General features: G+C 46.5%; 1 long non-coding RNA gene across 3 annotated transcripts in view; it reads right to left on the bottom strand.

The window, feature by feature from the left end:
* The window catches only part of LOC308631379, a 987,731-nt gene extending 970,509 nt beyond the window's left edge, over positions 1-17,222 (bottom strand). The window contains exons 1-5 of one of the 3 annotated variants that reach the window (XR_014018179.1): positions 17,142-17,222; positions 15,555-15,623; positions 12,591-12,630; positions 1,238-1,352; positions 908-1,081 (exon numbers count right to left, since the gene is read on the bottom strand). This is a non-coding gene — a long non-coding RNA (uncharacterized lncRNA). Of the gene's footprint in view, positions 1-907; positions 1,082-1,237; positions 1,353-12,590; positions 12,631-15,554; positions 15,700-16,288; positions 16,780-17,141 lie in introns of those variants that run through there. The other 2 variants (XR_014018180.1, XR_014018181.1) reach the window with 2 other exon arrangements.
* Between the last annotated feature and the right edge of the window lie 6,178 nt (positions 17,223-23,400).

Below are 23,400 nucleotides of genomic sequence, written 5' to 3'. Positions count from 1 at the left end.
ACTATGCGTCACTATAAACTCCAATAAAAATAATATTAAAAATATATTCTGACTTGTAATGATTATCCTGGTAACATAATGCTTAGCTACTTTTCAAAATTATTTTTAATCTGGTTCCACTTTAATTGCTACTTAAAACTTATTTATAATTTTAGGCAAAATGTAATTCATAAATTTTGTGTATCAACAAGTTTTATGCTGATCTACACGGATTATTTTTAGCATCATGAAAGACTAAATCATTTTCATTTTTAAGGAACAAAGCTGAAGAGTAGTACATAGGACAGCTTATAACATCCATGACTTATCTACTTCTAGCAATAATTTATCCACTTATAGCAATGAATAACCTAATCAGGCTTACAAAAATTCCCATGAGAACATGATTTTTATGGTATAAAGAAAACTATTTAAATGCCAAATTCTAAATTCCATAATTTGATCCCATTTCAAAGAGATTCATATTATGTAGGTCTTATTTTTGTAAATCAGTAGGAAACCTCCATGCAATCTTTATCAAAACATATTATAAAAGTAGAGGCAAAGTAGGTGATCTGAGTGAATGCTGCAGTTGCCAGTAGCAAACTGAAGAACATGTGTGCCCAGCATCTGGGAGGCAAACCCTGCACACCACACCACACAGGGGGACCACATTGGGTTCCTTCACAAAAGCTTAAAGTTCAGATTTCTGCATGAGTCTCTTGATTCTAATTCATGGAGGCAAACTAAATATACACATGAGCTATAAGAGGAGGAGGAGGAGGAGGAATACGAGGAGAACTTCCAACATTTGCTAATATTCTAATAGAGAAAATTCTGCTTATAATCAGTATTTGTTAACACACATTACTGTTAATTTTAAAGAAACATTTCAAATATTTTGGAAATAATGGTGATTGATGTATACCGTGTTTCTGGCTTCAATGTCTGCGTTGAATGAAAGCAGTTTTGTTGCTACTGATGTGCTCCTATAAAAGATAGCACAGTGGAGAGGAGTTTCACCCTTGTTGTTGTGAACATTTGGATTGGCACCATGTTCTAGAAGAAGAATTGCACATTCCTCTTCCTCGTACTGTAGGGCCTGTTGGTTTTAATCAAGAAATAGATTGTAAATTTGGGAAATCCAAGAAAAGTATTTCACGTTTTACTCATTAGTTATAACTAAATGGCATTAATCAATTTTTCTTCTAAGCATTTCATCAATTTCATTTCCTGCAAAACCACTGGCTACATCTACCTTCATCAACGGTGTGTTGCCATCACTGTCACACAGGTCGACGTTGCATTTCCTCTTGACTAGAAGAGCCACCACTGCTGGATTGCCATAGGCACAGGCATAATGTAGAGGGGTTCTATGCAAGTAAGAGGCTTTGTTAGGAATTCATAAGACACCTTTTGAAATATACAACTTTTCATGCAATTATAAACATTAGCTACTCGTAATTCCTCTATTTTCTTCTGAAGAAGGTACAATATTTATTAGCTGACATTACTTATTAAATTAATGAATAATTGGCCTATGTCATTGACACTTTCTTATTTCTTGTTTCTGATACTGCTGGCGATTGCACCTGGGGCACTCAATCATGGAGTCATATCCTAAGCACTTTTTATTATTATTTTTTTAAAAATTTTGATGCAGGGTCTCACTAAATTGCCTACCCTGGCCTTGAACTTCCAATGCTCCCGTCTCAGCATCCTAGTCACTGAAATTATGGGAATGTACCACTGTGCCTAGTCCCAATGATTTTACTTATTTTTGTTTGGTTTTTCATGGTGCTGGGGACCAGCACATGAAAATCCAGACTGGGAGCATTCTAGGTAAGGGCTCTACCAAAGAGCCACATCCCCAGAGCAGAGCAGCCAACTTGCCTAAAAAGAATAAGGCTTTGGAATTTAGCTCATCTTTGGTTTAAATTCTACTTTAAGCTCTGATGTACTAGTTATCCCATAGTCTTCCTATCCCTCATTTCTTCACTAATAAAGTAAGGATTAAAATGAGTAATTATCTCCCAGGATACTACTGTGATGCTTAATAAAGAATCTATGTAAAACATCTGAAGGGTTTCTAACACAAGCAACAGCTCCATAATTGGTAGCTATTGTAACTAAGATTATTGCTATTAATCAACAAAGAGTATTTCAATTAATAAAATAGTAGCAATATAGTGATTTTACAGGTATCTTTTTAAAACTGTATTTCAATGAGTCTTAAGATGCTTTTTTCCTATCATTTCAACCCTGACATAAGAATGCCACTAATAATTCAGGCTGCATTTCAATTATAATTGGCAGCATTAAATTTTTTACTTCATTCACAAAATAAAGGACCATTATAATCTATGGTGCCTTACCTTAAGTGAAATGCGAAACAAACAATAGATTTATGTCAGTTCTCATCACGTGGATAGCATTTAAATTCAGTTCTTAAATGTACTATAGGTAAAGCAGGCTGAATAATAAAAGCAAAAGACCAAACTAAAAGCAAAGTAATCTTTGCTTATTTTTTTCCCAAGTAATTTAAAGCCAAAGGAAAAAGAACACAAATGAATTAGTATTGGTTAAATTTGTTCAGTATTTAGACATACAGGATATATGTAAATCAGGTATTTCCAATGTTCAGTATTTAATACTTTAACTTTTCAAAAGGGAAGTTCACAATTTCCTATCTCCATAAATGCTTGATTGAAAAAGAGGAAGAACCGTTTCATTTGGTACTGAGTCCTATTCACTTCAGTTTTAATTAACTGTCACATAAATTTTTTAAGAAAATTCTATGAGATAGAATATGTTAACTACAAAATAAATAGCTGTGCAGTTTATGAGCATAAAAATAGGTATTCAGTTCATGAGTACAAATGAATAGAATTAAAAAATAGATGAGTATAGGTGAGAACTTCAGTATTTTTAAGTGAAACTTTTATAAAGCAATACTTTTGCAGTAGTAATAATCTTTCATACTTGCTTTCTTCTATTTTCATCAAGATGCAACCAGAACAAAATTATTAACCTATAGTTGCATATATGAAATGAAATGTATGTGTACTAATATCTACAATAGATGAAATGTACTATAGAACTTCTATATACAAGTTTACTAGAAGAAAATACAAATGCTTCTTTATGCTGGCAAAGACTGTTCTAAGAAAGAATGAATTGAAAAGAAAACTTCCTTTTGTTCTACCTCTCTTTTTAAAATCTATTATGCTGCTGCTGATGATGATGTTGTGCTGGGGACTGAACCCTTACCCTTGAGCTTGCCAGACAAGAAGTGCTCTAACACTGAACTACATTTCCAACCCTGGAATCTAATTTAAATCAAAGTACTCTTTTACAGATGATCAAGTGACAGTGACATATGAAATAGAAAAAAAAAATATTTAGTATCCTTGGTAAGAGAAGAAATTTAAGTCTAACAAATGAAATACATTTCTCAGCTTCAATGTTTGAGAATAAAGAGCAGCAGCATTGGGCTATTAAGGTTTTAGCTGTTTAATGCTCCCCAAATAGATGACTTGATGGAAACTTCTGTGCATCATTTGAAATTGTGCAAGCTGCTACCTACCAAATTCCATTTTACTCTTCCGGATATTTGAGTATTCTTTTTATCCTATTCCAGTCCCTAATCTTTTGGCCATTGGTGAACAAGTAATTTGTGAAAGTTAATAATGTATTTTGATACATAGAATGACAAGTCTTTGTTCACTGCAAACATTTCCTTAGGTCATCATGACCCTAAAGGACTGCGTGTGGAACTCAAAAATGTACTGATATTTTTATTTGGTTTCTGTGAAATCGATAACCTCAGAAAGAGCTCACACTTTGGGTCAACGAGTATTCCTATGCACAAACCACCAGCAGGGCCTACCTTTGACATCCTTAGTCTCTTCAGAACAGGGTAGGACAAGGGCAGCAGCACACATCTCTGCAGGATAGGCACCCTTTGTGTGCTGCTCCCTTGGCCCTAGTGACTGAGAGCCTGCAATGCCTGGATGCTCTCAACCAATGCTCTGCTCTACCTGCTTGAACACATTCTCAGTAATGGATAACTACAAGAAAGGATACTGGAACAGTGGAATCAGCAATTTGCAATTTTGTGCAGGAAGCTCTTCGCAGATGCTTTTTTAGTGTAGTGTGCCCGATGTGGTGACAAAATTGAAAAAGCATGTTGTGTTTGGTGCTTTGGAAAGTGTGAAAGCTGCTAGTGAGTCTAGTGTCCTCTCTCTGGAAAAGTACCTGCAGTTAAGGAAGTATTTGCAGAAAATTCAGGGATTGTCAACAAGTGCTGTTATGAAGATGGCTGGATGATCAGGATGACACCAAGTTATCCTTCAGGATTTGATGAACTAGTGAGTGGAGCATGTGAGAAATAAGTAAAAGCTTAGTTTAGGGGTGAAAGTCACACCCCTAAATAAACTAGTGTGAAATAATTTTTAAAACAAAACAAGAATGAACATGGAAACATCTTCCCAATTCAGAGTCTTGTAAGGCCCTCAGGACACAACAGATATCGTATCTGAAAACTTTCCTTAGCCCTGGTGTTGCTGTATTATGAGAATACTTTTCTCATACACTTTTCTTCATGCTTTTGAAAATGTGCACATTAACAGCTGCTGTGTATATCTAATTTTTTTTTTAAGTCAGTCACCCTATAGGGAAATTTTAAGTGTCTGGGAAACCAGTTGAAGTTTCGTTTTTGTTTATTTGCCCATTAGAAGTCCTGGGCACCGGACCTCCAAAGGTTGCAGGTCCTGGATATCGAGGACTCCATGGGTATTTAAAGTCAAACATCCTGGTGAAAGGAGAACCGGTCTCCCTTCTGCTCTGCCCCCACCGGCACAGCCTGGATGGAGCAGGCTTCCATTCCAACAGCCCAGCTTTCCCCCATTGGCCCTGTGCCCCTCAGCCCCTGGCCTCCAGACCCTATTACCTATTTTTTTGGTCAGTATCATCAACATGACAGCCGCGTCCCAGATAGCGTTCAATTCTTTTCAGTTCAGAATTTTTGGCAGCCTGGTGGATCTTCCCAAGGGGGTTATATCCAATAACCTTGGTCCCAAGGCTTAAATAAACAAACTTTTTCCAGGCTCTGGCCATTCCTGCAGACGTGGTCAACTGCCTGTGTCCAGCGGCCTACCAAGGCGGCTCCTCCATTAGCTATCCGGCAGCCTTCGGGCAAAACAGTCGTTGCTGGGAGACACTGGTAAACACAAGTGCGTGGGCACGCACGCACGGTCACGCGCCACAATCTGCCTGGCCGTCAGTGATTGGCTCCTGGTGGGCCCGCCCCCTGCACTGTGCTCTGCGCCTGGCTCTTCTGTCCAGTAGGGGGAGCTGCAGTACCCCGTCCAGCTCCTGGGTCCCTAACACTTCTGCATCCAGGACCTAATCCTCCACCACCACACACACACCACGCTGCACACTGAGCTTCCCTACCTGCAGCTCTCTGCCCAGTTCCACGCTAGGGCGTGGAGGAGGGCGTGTCTGCCCTCCTGGAGGACAGCAAGAATGCAGGAGCAGAATTGGGGTGAGTCCAGGAGGTGCACAGCACTCGCCGGACCTCGGGAACTCCAAGGAGAGTCTCCGCTGCAGTGCAGTGCAGCCTCTTCCAGCCGAGTTGGCCTTGGCAGTATGAGCTCCGGGGACAGGGCTCTGTGGCTGGGCATGGCCTGGAGTGCCTGGTTCCCTCCCTGCAGGGCCTAGGGCTTTATTTCATATCCCTGCCCCTGCTCCAATGCCTCTGGTTCCACCTGGCTCCTTACAGGTTTGGACCCACTCTCCCTGCCCATCACAGGATGATGAAGCCTCACTCAGAAGCAAGCCAGTCTTGGATCCTGAAAGCTTAACACCCGGTTCAGGTCCTTTACAGACCCTCCTTCATGGCATTTATCGTACTTAATTTGTTTTATCCCTAAATACTCACTGAAATGAGGGAGGCCCGACATACTAATTTGGACACTGTTCTCACCTACATAACTGACTCCCAGTTTGGCCTCCAGGACTCAAGTCAAACTTGTGAAACAAGTCAGTAGATGCATGGAGACACCCAGGGCCTCTCTGCTTCTCTAGGCTGTGACGTCAGGACCTCCACATATGGCCCACACCAGCCAGGATCTCCCTTGAGGAGCTTCTTCATTGGCAAGAGTTTCTTTGAAGAGATGAGCACCACACCCAGGTTCTCATACATGCTAGGGAAGCACTCTACTGCTAAGCCATATACCCAACAGCTGTGTCAATGCTTTTAAACAAAAAGTACACTAAAGTGGACTGGTGATGGTGGGGGTTGGAGGAAGTGACAATTGGAGGGAGCCACACATTGAACAGAGTTTGTGGTGGCAGACAAGGCCTTGTGAGGACCACACTCTAGGCTCTTAACACTGCTGAGGTTTGGGGAGATGCTTCTGTACCATGCCCACCCAAGAAGGAAACCCTGCCACCCAGCCTCTTCAGAACTAACTAATATTAATCAGACGGACCTAATAGACATATATGAATTCTCTGATCCATCAACCATGAATTTATTTGCTTTTCCATGAAACAATGAACATTCTTTAAAATAGTTCATATTTCCTGGTGCAGTGGAGCACAGCTGTAAACCCAGCAGCTTGGGAGGCTGACAGAAGGATCTGGAGTTCAGTGCCACCCTCAGCAATGCAGGGTGCTAAGCAACTCAGTGAGACCCTGTCTCTAAATAAAATAGGGCTGGGGATGTGGCTCAATGGTCAAGTGCCCCCGAGTTCAATCTTCAGTACCAAAATAAATAAATAAATAGACTTCATATTTTTGGGTACAAGGTAAATACAAGAAAGAGAGATACCTTCTTACATCCCATAAGATCATAAACTAATGAAGTGAGAAGTTAATGACAAGAAACAAACCATTTAATGCCTGGTGGTTAAAATACTCAATGAATTAGGATGGGATCACAGATAAAATCAGGAGAGAAATAACAATATTTTTCAGAAATAAATGAGAATACAGATGCATCAAAATCTATTGGGTAATTACCCCAAATCAATGACATACCTAAATACCAATGGGAAATCAAATGAAGGAGAAATTAGGAAAACTATCCCATTCACAATAGGACTCAAGAAAATAAAATACTTGGGAATAAACTGAACAAAAGATGTGAAAGACCTCTACTGTGAAAACTACAGAACACTAAAGAAAGAAATTAGGGCTGGGCTGTGGCTCAGTGGCAGAGTGCTCACCTAGCATGTGCCAGGCACTGGGTTCGATCCTTAGTTATATACAAAATAAAGGCATTCTGTCTGTCTACAACTACAACAAAATTTTTAAAAAGAAAGAAATTAAAGAAGACCTTAGAAGATGGAAAGATCTCCCATGCTCCTTTTTTTTTTATTATTGGTTGTTCACAACATTACAAAGCTCTTGACATATCATATTTCATACATTAGAATCAAGTGGGTTATGAACTCCCATTTTTACCCCAAATACAGATTGCAGAATCACATCGGTTACACATCACATTTTTAGGAAAGGTAGCAGAATACAACAGTCACTAATTCTCCCATGCTCCTTGACAGGCAGAATTAATATTGTCAAAATGGCCATACTACCCAAAGTGCTATACAAATTCAATGCAATTACTCTTAAAATCCCAATAACATTCTTCATAGAACTAGAAAAAGCAATCATAAAATTCATTTGGAAAAATTAGAGACCCAGAATAGCCAAAGCAGTCATTAGCAAGAAAAATGATGCAGGAGGCATCACAATCAATACCCGACCTTACACTACACCACCAAGCCATGGTAACAAAAACAGCATGGTATTGGCACCAAAACAGACACACAGAACAATGGTAAAGAACAGAAGACACAGAGAAAAACCCACATAAATACAGTTATTTCATACTAGAAAATGGCACCAAAAACATACACTGGAGAAAAGAGAGCATCTTCAACAAATGGTGCCGGGGAAACTAGAAACACACATGTAGCAAAGTGAAATTAAACCTCTACGTCTCACCCTGAACAAAACTCAAGTGGATCAAGGACTTAGGCAACACACCCTAGAGACCCTGCAGCTAACTGAAGAAAAAAGTAGGTCCAAGTCTCCACCATGTCAGCTTAGGAACTTACTTTCTTAACAAGACCTCTAAAGCACAAGAAAATCAAGAATCAATAAATGGGATAGAATTGAATAAGAAGGCTTTTAGCGTCTTCTCAGCAAAAGAATAACATGAAGAGAAAGCCTACTGAATGGGAGAAAATCTTTACCACATGCACTTCAGATACAGCGTTAATCTCCAGAATATATGAAGAGCTCGAAAAACTTCATACCAAATAAATAAATAGCCCAATCAATAAATGGGCTAAGGATCTGAACAGATATTTCACAGAAGAAATGAAATCAACAAATACATGAAAAAAATGTTCTTTTCTAGTAATTACAGAAAATGCAAATCAAATCTACACTGCCATTTCATCTCACTCCAGTCAGAATGGCCATTATCAAGAATACAAGACACAATAAATGTTGGTGAGGATGTAGGGAAAGGTACACTCATACTTTGCTGGTAGGGAGGCAAACTGGTGCAACCACTATGGAAAGCAGTATGGAGATTCCTCGGAAAACTTGGAATTGACCCAGTTATCCCAATTCTCAGTTTATACCCTAAGGACTTAAAGTCAGCACACTACAGTGAAGCAGCCACATCAATGTTATAGCTGAACTATGAAACCAACCTAGGTGCTTTCAACAGATTAATAAAGAAAATGTGGTGTATATACACACAACCAGATATTACTCAGCCTTGAAGAATGAAATTATGGGATTTGGTGGTAAATGAATGGAGCTGGAGAATATCATGTTAAACAAAATTGGTTAATCCCTGAGAACCAAAGGGCGATGTTTCCTCTGATTTTCAGATGCTAATTCAAAATAAGGGTTGGGGTGCCTAGGGAAGAACAGAGGTACTGTGGATCAGGCAGAGGGAAATGAAGGGAAGGGATGAGGAATAGGGGTAGAAAGGATAGCAGAATGGATCTGACATAATTACCCTATGTGCATATATGACTTCGTGACCAGTGTGAGTCTACACCATGTACGACCAGAAGAATGGGAAGTTATACTCCATTTATGTATGATCTGTCAAAGTGCATTCCACTGCTATGTGAAACTAAATAGGATGAATAAAAAATGCTTTTAGGTGCTCAGGAAGAAAAAACATCAAATAACTGGAAAAAGATTAAAAGGTGTATCAAAGATGAAAGCAGCATTAGAAATCACTTGATCCAATCCACCTAATTTACTACTGAAGAAACTTATTACAATACTAACATATGCCCAGCCAGAAGAGAAAATCAAATAATTATCAAAATTATAGTTCATAGGGCTGGGGTTGTGGCTCAGTGGTAGAATGTTTGCCTGGTATGTGTGAGGCACTGGGTTCGATTCTCAGCACCACATATAAATAAAATAAAGGTACATTAACAACTAAAAAATATTTTTTTAAAAAATTATAGTTCATATGGAATTATAGTTCATATCTGAAAAATGCTGATTGTGACAGATACTGAGAATGAAATTTTATAAGATGAAAGCAATTCTCATATTGAGGACATTTTTCTGGCTTAAAATTGGCACCCACTCTTCTCAAGGAAAAAGGTGATATGGGACTTTGGACATGGAGTCAAACTAATGGAGTTCCCCCCACTGCTATCTGTTTCCTTCTCTGGCTTTGTGTCCTTCATCCTTACAGCAAGTCATACTATTCCAGCACCAGGATGAATGATCACCCACAAGGATCACAGCAGGCACACGGGAGGAACACCAAAATTGAAGGTGAAGGAGTTAGAAGGGCTGTGCTATTACTGTCATCAATGCAGTGAACTGGCACTAGCTTCCCTATGTGCCCAACACCAGGAATCCTAAGACAAGTGAGGTGACATGGAGGTTTATCCATAAAGAAAAATGGAATCATGTCATTTGCAGGAAAATGGATGGACATCATTATGTCAAGCAAAATAAGTCAAACTCAGAAGGTCAAGGGTCATATTTTTTCTCTCATATGGGCAAGCTAGAGAGGAAATAGGAAAAAAAAGGTGTGGGGGGATTATCTCAGGAAAATCAAAGGGAGATCAGTAAAGGAAACAGACCCAGGGGTGGGAGGCAGGCAGGGAGGGGAGAAGAGCTGGGGAGCAATATTGGCCAACTTATATCATTATTAGATTGTGTTCAGGTATGAATATCCAACAAAAAATCTCGTTATGTATAATTATAATGCATGAACTAAAAGATGTGGAAAGAAAAATGCCAACTGGCACTGATTATGTTTCAGCTCAAAAGTCTACAAACATCTGTAATCATTTTATGCCCTCTGTCTCTTGGAAGCCATATTCCATGTCTATACATATATAAGTATTTCTGCATGTGTGTATATTACTATGCCAAATGTATGCATATATTATAGATATGTAACACAATCAAGACTCACAAAAGAACTCAACCTATTCATAAACCGGACGAGCCCCTGGCCTTTTAAACTAAGACCCACTTAATTAAAGACAGTATGATTCATGCCCTTTATATAATGGTTTGTGGTTTTCTAGCTTACGTGCTTTTTGGTTGGGTCCTTTATGGATCTTATTCCCATTTTAAAATCCATACAAATATATTCATGTCCTAAAACAGAAAGGAACAATCTTTCCAATCTTGAAAGTAAAAAATAAAAATACCAGAGTCAAAATGCTATTATATATTTTCCAGCATCCAAAATAATGCTAAATGCAGGCTGGGGCTGGGGCTCAGCAGTAGCACAATTGCCTGGCATGCGTGAGGCACTGGGTTCGAGTCTCAGCACCACATATAAGTAATAAATAAAATAAGGGTCTATATATTATATATATATAAAAAACAAAATAGTGCTAAATGCAAAGGAGGTACTAAGAAGGACTTTCTGAATAACAAATAAGTAACCTTATCCATATGCCTTATAAAGGCAACATTAAAATACTTACATAATATAGAATTTATGGTAGCTTATAGTTTTGGATATCTAATTATACGAGCATTTACTCCCTGTTGAAGAGCATTTATGTTTGTGGTTCAGGGACAGATCCTCCGTTTCTACACCATTCTCATACTGCCAACCACAGGAAAGTTCATTACTGAATTCTCACTCTGTCATATGGTCAAGAACTAATGGGGGACAAGGGAATGCCATTCAATTGTAATTCATATAATTTTAAGAGTTTCTTTAAAATCATGTCACTCTACTACATTTTTAAAAAAATAAGAATGGTTTATAAGTATGAAGAAGGAGGGAGTCAAAAATCTCTTATTTTATTACATCTGCAATAGAAATGTACCTTGATATTTGTGATTCAGACACATCAAATTTTTATTTTGCCTGTTGGGTACAAATATTTAGTTTTCCATACAAATCCATACCACATTTACTTACGGCACCCTGTCAGAAAGTAGATTTAGGTGGCAATATCTGATATTTAAAATTTGTGTAGTGACTATGGTTCTCAAAATATCCATGGAAAACACGCTTATGATTTGTCTTGAGAAAATTATCACTAAATATTAAATCTACAGTTGCAAGATAAATCTTAATGAGAACATTGTAGTGAAATTTCCCACAGGTGGTTAACAAGTTATAACATAACTGTTAGCATAATTGCAGCCATCGTCCTTTTCCCCACCCCCACTTTATGAATACTGTTCTTATTCCCAAGAAATGGAAAGCAGCCTGAGATAAACCCTACTGGCCTGGAGACATGCTGGTCTCTCCCTGTTCTCTGAGAGACAGGAGACAACTTAACAGAGCCTGAGGTGGGGACATGCTGGTTTCCCTGTTCTTTCCTGGAGAAGATAAAGGAAATGGCACTTTCCCTGTCCCCCTGTGAAAGAGGAAAACTACCTGTCTCTGTTCCCCAGAAACAAACTTGCCTTCTACAAGATCAGGGGATGCTCACTCTGTCAGTCAGGACTAAACCCGCCCCTGGCACCGTGGCCATGATTCTAGCCCGTAAAGGGAAATTAAAGGTGGCATTGCTGCTGCTGTCCCTGCTTTGTGCAGAGCAGCCTTGTCAGGCTCCTGACAATAAACCCCGCTTCCTGTCCCAGGTGTGTGTGTGTGATCAGTCCTGCGCCACTCCTCTCAGTAACTACCATTATAGCTGAGGAGGATGTGAGTGGGTTCCCAAATGCATTTATAACTTGCAGCTTTTAATTTACATTTTCCTTCTCTTCGAATCAAGCACCCAAGCCTGAAGAACTCTCCAAATCATTTGAGATAAGTTCATGCATATTTACTAAGAACATTTCCTGGAGGGTCTGATGGATCAAATTATATTACAGTCAGCTTTGTCCAATTTTAGTTAGAAGAGAAACTTACATTGAAGCAAAATTGGTATCACTGAAAACGTAAACCTTATATAAAATTGAGATACACTGAGTTCTTCAAAATAGCCTTAAAACCTAGAAAAGAATAAACTGAAAAACAAAAGCTCAAAATTTTGATAAAAATTATCTCCTTCCCTGTTAATAATTATTAATATGACTAATACACCAGAAATCAATTTAAAGGAGGAAAGTTTATTTTTGCTCACATTTTCAAAGCTTTCAGTCCATGGCTGGCAAATACCATTTCTTGGGGTCCAAGGTCAATGACAGCATCATGGCAAAGGTAGAGAAGAACATAGAGATTCAGGTTAATGGCATTAAACTTTTTGATGAAATAACATTAGAAAAAATTTCAAACATTACAAATAAGTCATACACATACACAATCCATACAGAATCCCAAGGAGAAAAGGTTAAGGAAAATAGCAGCCCTGGGGGCCGGGATGGTGGCTCAATGGCAGAGCGCTTGCCTAGCATGTGTGAAGCACTGGGTTCAATTCTCAGCACCACATACAAATAAATAAAATAAAGACCCACTGACAACTAAAACATTTTTATAAAAAGCAGCCCTGCAAGACATATCATAACCAAAATGACTAACATAGGAAAGAAGGAGAAATAATGAAAGATACACCAGAAAAACATCAGGTCACATTTATTTACATTCATATAAACTTATATTTGTATAAGTTTGATTATATTTATTTATAATGCCTCACTTCAAACTTCTCACCTTGGACTCTAAGATCAAGGGAGGTTGGAATGAAATATTCCAAGCTTTGAAAAAAAAAACACTTGCCAACCAAGACTGCTACATCCAGCAAAGTTATGAACAGAACTAAAAATATCATAAGTGAAATAATTTAGATGCAGAATGTAAAGTGTTGTGTGTTTTATCTCCGATGCAAAAGCTAGAGAGAAATATGAAGAACAAACAGGGGATCACATAAAAATAGGAAGAAAATCACACAGCGATGAGCTACCTGACTGGTTACAAAGATGTAAGAGGGTAAAGCAGTAGCTACAGGATGAAATGTACTTTGGAATAAATAAAAATGCCCTGAAGTTTCTGAGAATTCTCTCTCAATGAGGACTTAAATTAAAAACAAAAGTCTATGCCCTAAGAAACATCAGATGAGTTAAGTGCCAGAGGAGAGGTACACTGCACATGTATCAACTGAGGCTATGGAGACAGCTCATTCATAAGTCCCCGGAGGGCAGCACAGAGTGCAGTGAGTGGAGGGCTGCTGGTACTGAGAAGAATCCCAGAACTCCTCACTTTCTTCACTTCAGTCATGGTTTTCATATCTTTTGGTAGATTCTTGGGTTTTGACATGTCTGTCCTAAGTACAATTCAATATCCATTTTTGTCATCTTTGCTTCTGGTCCAATTCTGCAGTACATCACAGCTTCTTTCCTCAAGTAACTTCAAGTCCATGGACAAAGACTGGTTCTCCAACATAAATACAAGTACACAGTCTGCTCTGATCAGCTACTGATGCACCAGGACCAAAAACATCATGTCTTAACCAGCAAACAGAGTGCAGGAACTTCCAAATCTCCAAACACAGCTGCCAAAACAGGGACAGACAGACAATGGCCCATGAGCAGAATGTCAATGTCATCAGCAGCACAGTTGATGCACGATATGCAACACTCACACACAGTGATCACCTACCGGGGTCATTATTATAAGGCCTGTTCCTGGGAAATGGGGTGCATGGTGTTAGCCAAAGACCAGTCACCAGACAATTCTACTCTCCTGAAAATACAAAGACCCCATCCATTCACAGCTCTACTTCCTTGGTCATAACAACTTCCTGTTCTCTCAACCCCAAACCTCAATAGAGGAGTAAGTCAGACTAGCACTATGCATCCGTTTCTTAACACTGATCTTAGATTGGTCTTTCCTTTTTCTCTTTCTCCTTGTGACTTTGAGACGGTTCACTTCACAGTACTGATCAAATGCACCCACAACCTTCAGACACACAGCTGAGCTCCCAGAGAGGCAACCTGTGAAATTTGCTGGAGGCCTTCCCCCTGACGCAGGGCCTATACTGCAGGGACTCTTAGAAGGTCCACACACTATTCCAGCTCCTGCAGTATCTGGCTTCTCAACTGCCGGGCCTCCCTGCTCCATGCTCGGAAGCCAGCTGCCAACATTGAGGGCTCCTTCTTCCCTTCAAGCACAAACAGGGAAGAGGTTTTGCTCCTGGAGCTGTAGGTCTCACCAAGGTAGGATCCTCCATCTTGGCATGCTGTGGTTGTTCGGGGGATTGGGGGTACGAAGTACAACATGCTGGCATTTACATCAGGACACCTGCGTGTTCAACTTTTCAGTGGCAAGGTACCTCTTAAGATGGGTGAGCCTTAAGATACGTTGACTGTGACAGCAAAGTGTTACCAAAGACTCAGCTTATACAACTTGAAGACAAATGCCAGTGGGAAGACACTGGTTACTGGCAAAGGTAAAATAAACTGCCAAGTAGCAGAAGAGATACAAAAACCGTTTTGGGCAATGTGAGTTTGTTTTAAGTTATAAGAGTCATTGGTATACAAGAAATGAAACCAAGAACCCATCAACTACCGGGGAAAAGTCACAAGTAAGATGAATCAAGTGTGGCAAAGCCCTGCACTGAGCATTTGCACAAGACTCCTTATAAGGAGAAAAAAACCAGTGCCAGATGGTGTTCAGAACCTGGATTTCACACTCACTGTTTCAATATGCTTAATAAGCAAAGGAAGGTCCCCTCTAAATAACACTCCCATACATTTACCATGAAACACCTCCCCTACCCTGCAGCCACCCTACCTCACCCCCAGGTGCAGGCCCTACATCCTCGAGGACACATATCCCTAGTGGGTGTGTGTCCCCAAGCTTGGCATTCTCTAACCTCTGCAAGAATCACTCAGCCAATGCCCAGACTCAAACTGCTACTCCTCAGCCAGTAGCCCCTGAACTGCCTCCCACCACTTCCCCTCCCCACACATTCTAACCCCCACATGTAGGCCCCAACTAACCCCCAGTTTGTGCCATTCCCCTGGAGTCAAGCACTACCCAGGTCTGGGGGGCTCTCTTCCATCCTCAAGCATTGGTGGTATCTGCCAAGTGGATGTTGAACCAGAGCCCACACTGCCTTGCTGCCCAAATGCAAACCAGTGCCTCCTACCTTGCAGCAGGGCCTCCAAGGCTCTCCATCCACTGACTCACGGCCAGCCTCAGAATCTCTCTCCAGCACCTGCAAGATCACACTTGGTTTGAGTGTGAGACCTGATGTTTCTAGGGGTCATTCCCTTGGCATTGGAGCATCATCCTTCCTATTCTACTTGGCGTTCCATCTCATCAACACAACCTGTCGTACAAAGAAAAGAAATGAGAGTGCAAAGTTATCAGGAAATGCTCTTCATCAGAAACTGACCTGAGGCTCGGAAACCTTCAACTCAGCAATCAAGACCTGAAAACTACCAGGCCACGGATCATAGGCAACGGTGCTACTCTTTCCATACACTTCTAATACCAACCACAGTGTTTTACTAAGCATTCAGATAACAGGGATACATTTATCAACATTGAGCACGAACAGAATGAGCTAAAATAACCCATGTTAATATTTAAATACCATGGATGTGTACAACTCTGACACATCTAAGTTTCTACTGGTCAAAATATAAACATCATTTACAACAGAATGTGAGAGAAAATAAGAACTTCACTCCCACATGACTTTTTTTTTTAAGTTTACATACAGAAGGAAACTGGAAGCAAGACAGATAAGGAAAGGCACGGCAATGTCCTCACCATTATCACAGTACTAACAGATCAAGGCTAACCTAAAACAATTCCAGATTCTTCGATCTAGGAAAGATACACACAAATCTCAATATATGGCTAAATTTTTCTCACCACATAACACTTTTCTGTTCAGAGATACTTTGAAGGATCATACTGCAGAATCCTTTGTCCTTCATACTTGAGAATGTCATGGTCCCCCTCAGGCTCAGAATAGTGGTGCCAGGATAAATCCTCAAAATACTTTTGAGCACTTAATTGTACACCTGTGAATTCTATTTGGACTCAAAGTCATCTCATCATGCACTTCAAAAAGAATCTCCTGTGGTCTTTCCCAGTGTCTATATAGACACTGGGGACCGTGTTGACGAACACCACTGGACAGCTACTCTGCTTATTGGGAAAGACCTAAAAGAAAAGTCAAGAAGAAGTACACAAAATGTTTCTGGTAACATTAAGTTGTGCATGGACGTGGGAATCTTTAGCATACAAAAGAGTGGATACCTACCATTCATTGAACTGGGATGAATGACCAGTGAAGAAGAAAATACCCACTCCTGAGACCAGCTCACCTGTTCTACAGACCTGCACTGGAAACCTGCAGGTTCTTCTTCAGAGGAAACACTACCACTAGCAGCTCACATTCTGAAACTTGACTTCAAATGACATCGCTTCAGGACACTTATTAATGAAAGAAATCTCTCCTCTGTTCCACTCCAAGTATGCTTCCCCTGCCCACTCCAAGCCCCAGATCCTAAAGCCCCAAGACACCCAACCCCTCCCTATTCCGAAGATTGGCATGCTATCACCTCTGCAAGGCTGCTGCCCTCAACACACACCCAGACTTCAGTTCCTCTGCTCGGCAGAGAACCCCTGCACCAGGGTCCAATGGTCTCCCCTCCCCTGTCTCCTTCTCACCCCAACCTTCCTCAGCAAGACTGTGCTGGTCCCCTGGAGCCTCCCCTACCTGCTGCTGGGGTTGGGCTGGCAGGTGACATCATCCAGGACGGTATAGAAGAGTCCAGGTACCACAGTCCAGCCTCCTGGGAATGCAACCCTGCTTACATGAAGCAGGAAGTTTGTAATTCTTACTGAATTGAGATTAAATGTCATCTGTATTTACCTTGGGCTTCCCATCCAGGATCTGCTAACAGCTCTCATGTTTTCCGTGAGCCGTTCTTGTCATTTTCTTTGTACCTCTTCTATCTATAATAAAGTACACACTAAAAAAGGCTCATTTTCAGGAAACTTCAAAAGTTTTTGTGCATTTTTTAAAAATAAAAGACCTTTTAATCTATATTGTAAACACATGGTGTCCTGCTCAAGAATTACCCTTCCATGCACAGTACTCTGGAGAAAAGTTTTGAAACAGGATGATGGGTACACAGGAAACGGTGGGATGGTGGGATGGCCCCCAGACCAACGAATCCTTTCATTCATCCAAGCAGCAGGGACCGCTGCACAGTGGTCCAGCACCCCCGCCTCGATGGCAAGGGACAAGAAAAGTCAATTACAAAGGGACCCCAGACACAGGGACCCCAAAACCAGAAAACAAGAGCCTGGCCCCGGCCCATGCCTGTACCCCAGCGGCGTGGAACACGGAGGAGAATCCTGGGTTCAAAGCCAGGCTCGGCAAATGAGCCCGGCCCCCCACGCCAAGCCAGGCCTGGGCCCCGGCCCTAGCCCCCGCCCTGACCCGCCCAGCCAGGCCCCGGCCTGGAACCCGACCCAGCCAAGCCAGGCCCCGGCCCTAACCCTGACCCGAGAGAGGCCCTGGCCTCAGCCCCGGACCGGACCCAACGTGCCGAGCGAGGCCCAGGCCCCAGTCTGAGGCGCCAAGCCAGGCCCCGGCCCTGACCTTGACCCTGACGCGCCAGAGCGAGGCCCAGGCCCCAGCCCCAGCCCCAGCCCCAGCCCCAGCCCCGACTCTGAGGCGCCAAGCCAGGCCCTGGCCCCGGCCCTAACCCTAACCCTGACCCTGACCCTGACGCGCCGAGAGAGGCCCCGGCCTCAGCCCCGACGCCGCCGAGCCGAGCCAGGCCCCAGTCCCGGCCCCAACGCATCCCGAGCGAGGCCCTGGCCCCGACCCTGAGGCATAGAGCGAGGCCCCGACTCCGCCCTCGCCGAGCCGAGCCAGGCCCGGGTCGACCCTGACCCTAAAGCGCCGAGCGAGGTCCCCCGTCCTCAGCCCCGACGCCGCCCAGCCGAGCCGAGCCAGGTCCCGGCCCCGACCCTGAGGCACCGAGTGAGGCCCCGACCCGGCCCCGACCCTGCCCCGCCGAGCGAGGCCCGGAACTCCGGCCGCGGCACACGCCCAGAACGACGCTGCCCCTGCGAACCCAACACCACGCGGGGACAGAGCCGGTACCCAGGCGGCAGGGGAAGCCGCAGCAGCCGCCACGCGCTACCCGCTCGGGGCGGCCCAGCTCAACCTGAGGCGCCCGCTTCCCAGCGAGGAGCCTCGCCCTTAGCACCGCCTGCGCGAGGGACGCGCCCAGGGTCCTCGCTTCTGTCCCGAGGGAGCCCAGGACCAGCGGCGGGAGGGCGCCCCAGCGTCTGGGGCCCCCACTGCCTCCCGGCCACCACCTACCGTGGCTCCTCCCGGCCTGTCGTCTGGCTGCGGGCCCAGGGCCGGAACAGGACCTCGGAGCGTCGCGTGCTCCTGGTTCCACGTCGCCCAGGCCCTCCTTCCCCCGTCGCCGTCCCAGGTCTGGCACCTCAGCCACTGACCACAGGTTCCACAGCGCATCCTCTTTAATACCGACCGTTGACGCACGACGCACGACAGGGAGGCGTTCTGGGGGCGTGCGTGTGGGGGAGGGCGTGCGCGTGGGGGGGCGTGCGCCTGTGGGGGGACGTGCGCGTGGCGGGGCGTGCGCGTGGGGGGGGCGTGCACGTCTGAGGTGACAGGAGCAGACCCTGAAAGCTTGTTTGACCCCACTGCCTGGTGGCCATGTGCCACCCCCTCCAGGCTCCCGCCAAGGGGGCATTGGCTCTGTGATGGATTCGTTTGTCGGCGTTTTCCACCAGGCCAACCTCACCTACCTGTGAGGGGGAGGCCCCGGGTCTGGATGCATCCAAGGCTCTGTCCAGGGGCGTGGCTCTGCACCTGGAGCATCCCATCTTCTCAGTGGGTCGCGGCTCCCAGCTGTCATCTGTCCTGATCTGGCCCAGAGCAGAACACCGAGGAGGCAGCGTGAGGGGCCCCCTTGCCTCCGGGAGGCCGAGAGCTGCGTGTGCACGGGTGTCTGCTCCCCACCTGGTCCTGGCCCCTGGGATTCCACACCATGGGCCCAAGGCCATGCAAACTCCCCACAGACGGGACCCAGGAGGCTTCTCGCAGAAGCCAGGCTGGTTGCAGGGTCCTGAGCCTCACTGGCACTGGCCGGCACCTCCTCGTGCCCTGCAGGGGCCCTGCCCTCTCCAGCCGCGGCCCGCTGCTGCTGCAGAATGAATGCAGAGAAGCAGAGTCAGAGCCATGAGGCTGCCTCTGCTCCGGCTGGGCGGGGTCAGCAGCACAGTCCCCATGGTGCCCACTACACTGGAGCCCGGGGTCTCCTCCAGCAAAGTCGGGGGAGGTCCATCAGGGAACAGTGGTTCCCTCCAAGGCGCTGTCCTAGCCAGGCAGAGCCATCACAGAGGTCGCATGGGATCACGCTGACCCGGGGCCAGGCACTGTCCGGAGACAGGAAGCACCCTTAGCCAGGCCCCTCGGTCTCCCGCTGGGGAGCACCCCCAGGGTCACGGCGGGGCGACGGCTCTGCCGCCATTTTGAGACAGCAGAGAAGCAGCTGCCTGGCTCCTGCCGCGGCCCCTGGCTTCCTGCTCCCTGCCTGCACCCCAAGTCTGTTCTCTCCCCAGACTCTTGGTGCCGTGGAGGTCTCCAGCACCAAGGAATCCCTCGTCCACCCCGAGCGGGGCGGGAGCGTGGTTCGGGGGACAGCCCCCACACAAGACACACCATGTGCGCAGAGAAGCCCTGATAAAATGGAGTGGGGAGTCCATGACGGGAGCCTGCACTCACACACGTCTGTGTCAGGCCTCGTCACAGGACCTGGAGGCCACTGTGTTCAGATAAGCCATTTACACAAGGACGGTGGCGAGGGCTATGTCCACTGGTGACAGTGTCCATGTAGGGAGCTCCTGGAACAAAGGACTTGGCTCAGAGCCACTGGCATGGGCCCCTTCTCTCTGCGTCCCCTTGCCTGGCCCACAGCCAGGTGATGAGGCCACAGGGTGCTGATCTGCAGCAGGAGGGCAGGGGCCGGCCGGCCTGCAGACTCTTGCTGGTGGCCTTGCCAGACAGCTGGCCGAGGTGCGGGCAAGGGTGCAGGGTGCCGGGCACAGGGTGCCCCAGGGTGCAAAACCTAACGGGCTGAGGAGGCAGGACTGAAGGTGATGTGGTATCCTGTGTGGGGTTCTGGGACGGGGACTGGGTGCAAGGAGGAGCCAGAGAGGCCTGTACAAAGTGAGTTTGATTCCTATCATGAGCCCATGGGGCTCACGGTGTGACCATTGTCCCTTACAAACAAGGGTGGGTCACACGGGAGCGTCCTATTCACTCTCCAGTTTCCTGTAAATCTAAAGTGGTTCCAAAAAGTCAGGGAGGTGCCACTCTCGGGTGTCCATCCTGCACCATTGACCGCAGAGGAGCACCTCCTTAGATTTCCTCTCTCTTCTTGTGGTGCTGGAGAGGGGACCCAGGGCTTTGTCACTAAGCACGCCCAGCTGCCCCCTTGTCCCTGCACCACCCCCTCCTCCCCATCTGGAGGCCCTGATCTTCTCATCAGTGCCACAGAGGAAGGGAAGCAGGTACAGGGGTCAGAGGCGGGGAGGGGCCCTCTGGTGGCAAGGATGAAACCCAAGAGGCCGTGGGGAACTGGAACTGTGGTGGGCCCAGCTTCTGGTCTGGAGCTCTTTTCCATCTGTTCCTCCCGTTTGGGCCTTCTAGAATATTCTGTGGAAATCCCACAGATGCCCACAAGTGTACATGAGCTGGGCCTGGCCAGCACTGTCCATCGCTCTGGGAAGTGGGAGCTGGGCCCTGGCCCTGTGGGTGTGGCTCCCGGGGGTCATCTCCCTGAGCCTCAAGAGCAAGGCAGGGGTAGCCGTCTCCATTCCCTGCAGCTGACATGGATGGCCTGTTGCTGGGTCAGCAGGAGCCCCCAGGTCAGGGCCACCACTGAGATGGAGAATCAGTGCATGCCCACTCTGCAGGAGCCCCGCAGGAACTCACCTGGCCACCATGTGCCAGGTGAAAGAGCCTCCCCCCAGGGCAGGTCTGCCGGGACCTCGGACGTGACCTTATTTGGAAATAGGGTCTTGGCAGATGGGTTAGCATGAGGTTGCCCTGGACTGGCAGAAACGGGAGGGGCCGCTAGCCAGGGGGGCCTGGGGCTGCAGGAACTGGGGGCCGAAGAGCGTCCGCGCTCTGGCTGCTAGGGGCAGAGTGGCCCTGTGGACGCCTTGATCCTAGGCTGACCCCATCCTGACCAGGGTCTGGACTGAACCCCAGTGTCCACTCCAGGCCTCCAGGAGGGAATTGATGCAGCCCATCCCAGGACAGCCCAGGACTGCCTCTCTGCAAGGGGAGGTCAGCAAGGCCTCTTCACACTGCCACCCACGGCAGCTGAGCAGCGTTCTCGGCACGGAGTGCTCTGTCCCCAGGGGACTACTCAGCTCATTCATCTGCCTCTGTGACTTGTGGGCACTTCCCAGTGAGGGCTGATGTAGCCCCGTGCCCAGGAACGTCCCCACCTTGGCTTGGGCACCTGTGCCGTGCCTTTCACACACTGGGAGGCCACAGGGGGCATTGGCTCCAGAAACTCACTGTGCCCTTTCTGGGGGTGTGGAGTTAGCGGTTCGGCTCACCTGAGACCCCAGGCCTCCGCCTCAGCACTGAGCGTCCCTTGAAGCAAAGGAGACAAGGTGGAACTGAGACCCCAGGTGACTTCCAGGGGACTCGATGGCCAGGATTTTTGCCATCAGCAAGGGTCTGAAAAATATGTAAAGACCTGAGCTAAACCAGCCCAGATGGTGGGATCAACAGGCCTCTCCTCTTGGAGGATTAGATACCACGGGTCCACCCAGAACAGGTGTCAGGGTCAGCAGAGCTCGGGATTGAGCACAGGGCAGGGTGGGATTCTAGTCATGACCCCGAGCTGCCCCACGTGGGACGAGGCATGGATTTTCCTCTAGAGGAACCCAAAGAAAGGAAACAGAAGTGGGCAGGGTCTGAGGAGCCAGAGGACAATGTGACCCCATGAGGACTGGACTTGACACTGCATTTCCCCCTGCCGCTGAGGTGTGGAGGTTAGGGGCCTTGCCCAGGGAAGCAGGGCTGGGCCGAGTCTGCGAGGGCACGTGGTCACCAGCAGCCTCTGCTGATCCCCAGAAGCTCTGTGGCTGGCACCTCCCCACATTGCTCTGGCTTGGGGCACAGGGGTTCATGGCTGCATGTCCACCTGCCACTGGATGCTGGCAGCCCAAAAGGGCTTCGTGTGAATGGCCTCCCAGGTGGAAGACAAGTCGGGAGAACTCAGCCTAAGCCTGTGGAGACCCTGTGAAGTGTGGCCCACCCTGACCGGGGTCTGGGCTGAACCCAGTGTCCACTCCAGGCCTATCTCCCTGAGAGGTTCTTGGAGGGGATGGGCGCGGTCACCGTCACAGCAGGAACACAGCTCAGCTCACAGCTGTGGGGCACCCTGGACACCAGCCTCAGGTCCAAAGCAGTGTGGTCTTTGGGTCCCAAGGGACTCGCCCCGGAGCGGGGGCCTAAGTCACACGGGAACAGCAAGGACAGGCTGCCACGCAGGCCGGGGCAGGCGGCCTCCCTGCCTCCCTTCCCCAGGCTCTTGCTTCCGGAAGAGGAACTGTCCCTTCCAGCAGCTCCTGTTCCGAAGGCAGAGCTTCCAGAAGGTCCGGCAAGTCTCCCCCAGGCCACCCTGAAGCAAACCCCAGGACAGGGGCAATGCACCCCTGCAGCTGCCCACGGGCCTTGGCCTCCCAGAAGTCCCTGGACTCCAGAGGCTGGTGGACCCCAGACAGAGCAGGTGTCCTGGGAGAGGGGCCACTTCCCTGACCCCACCCGCCCTGCATGGGGGTCCTCTGGCCACCCCACTTCACAGGAGAGGGGGGACTTGGGAGGTGGAGCTGCCCGCTCAGCCCTCCCAGCTGGGACTCCACACAGAAAACCACCTCCGGGGTCCAACCGGGCAGTGCTCTGC

Source organism: Spermophilus citellus (genome assembly GCF_964194105.1).
Source record: "Spermophilus citellus genome assembly, chromosome: 12".
NCBI classification, from domain to species: domain Eukaryota; kingdom Metazoa; phylum Chordata; class Mammalia; order Rodentia; family Sciuridae; genus Spermophilus; species Spermophilus citellus.
The sequence above is the reverse complement of the archived record's forward strand: the minus strand, read 5'-3'. Positions and strand labels throughout refer to the sequence as shown.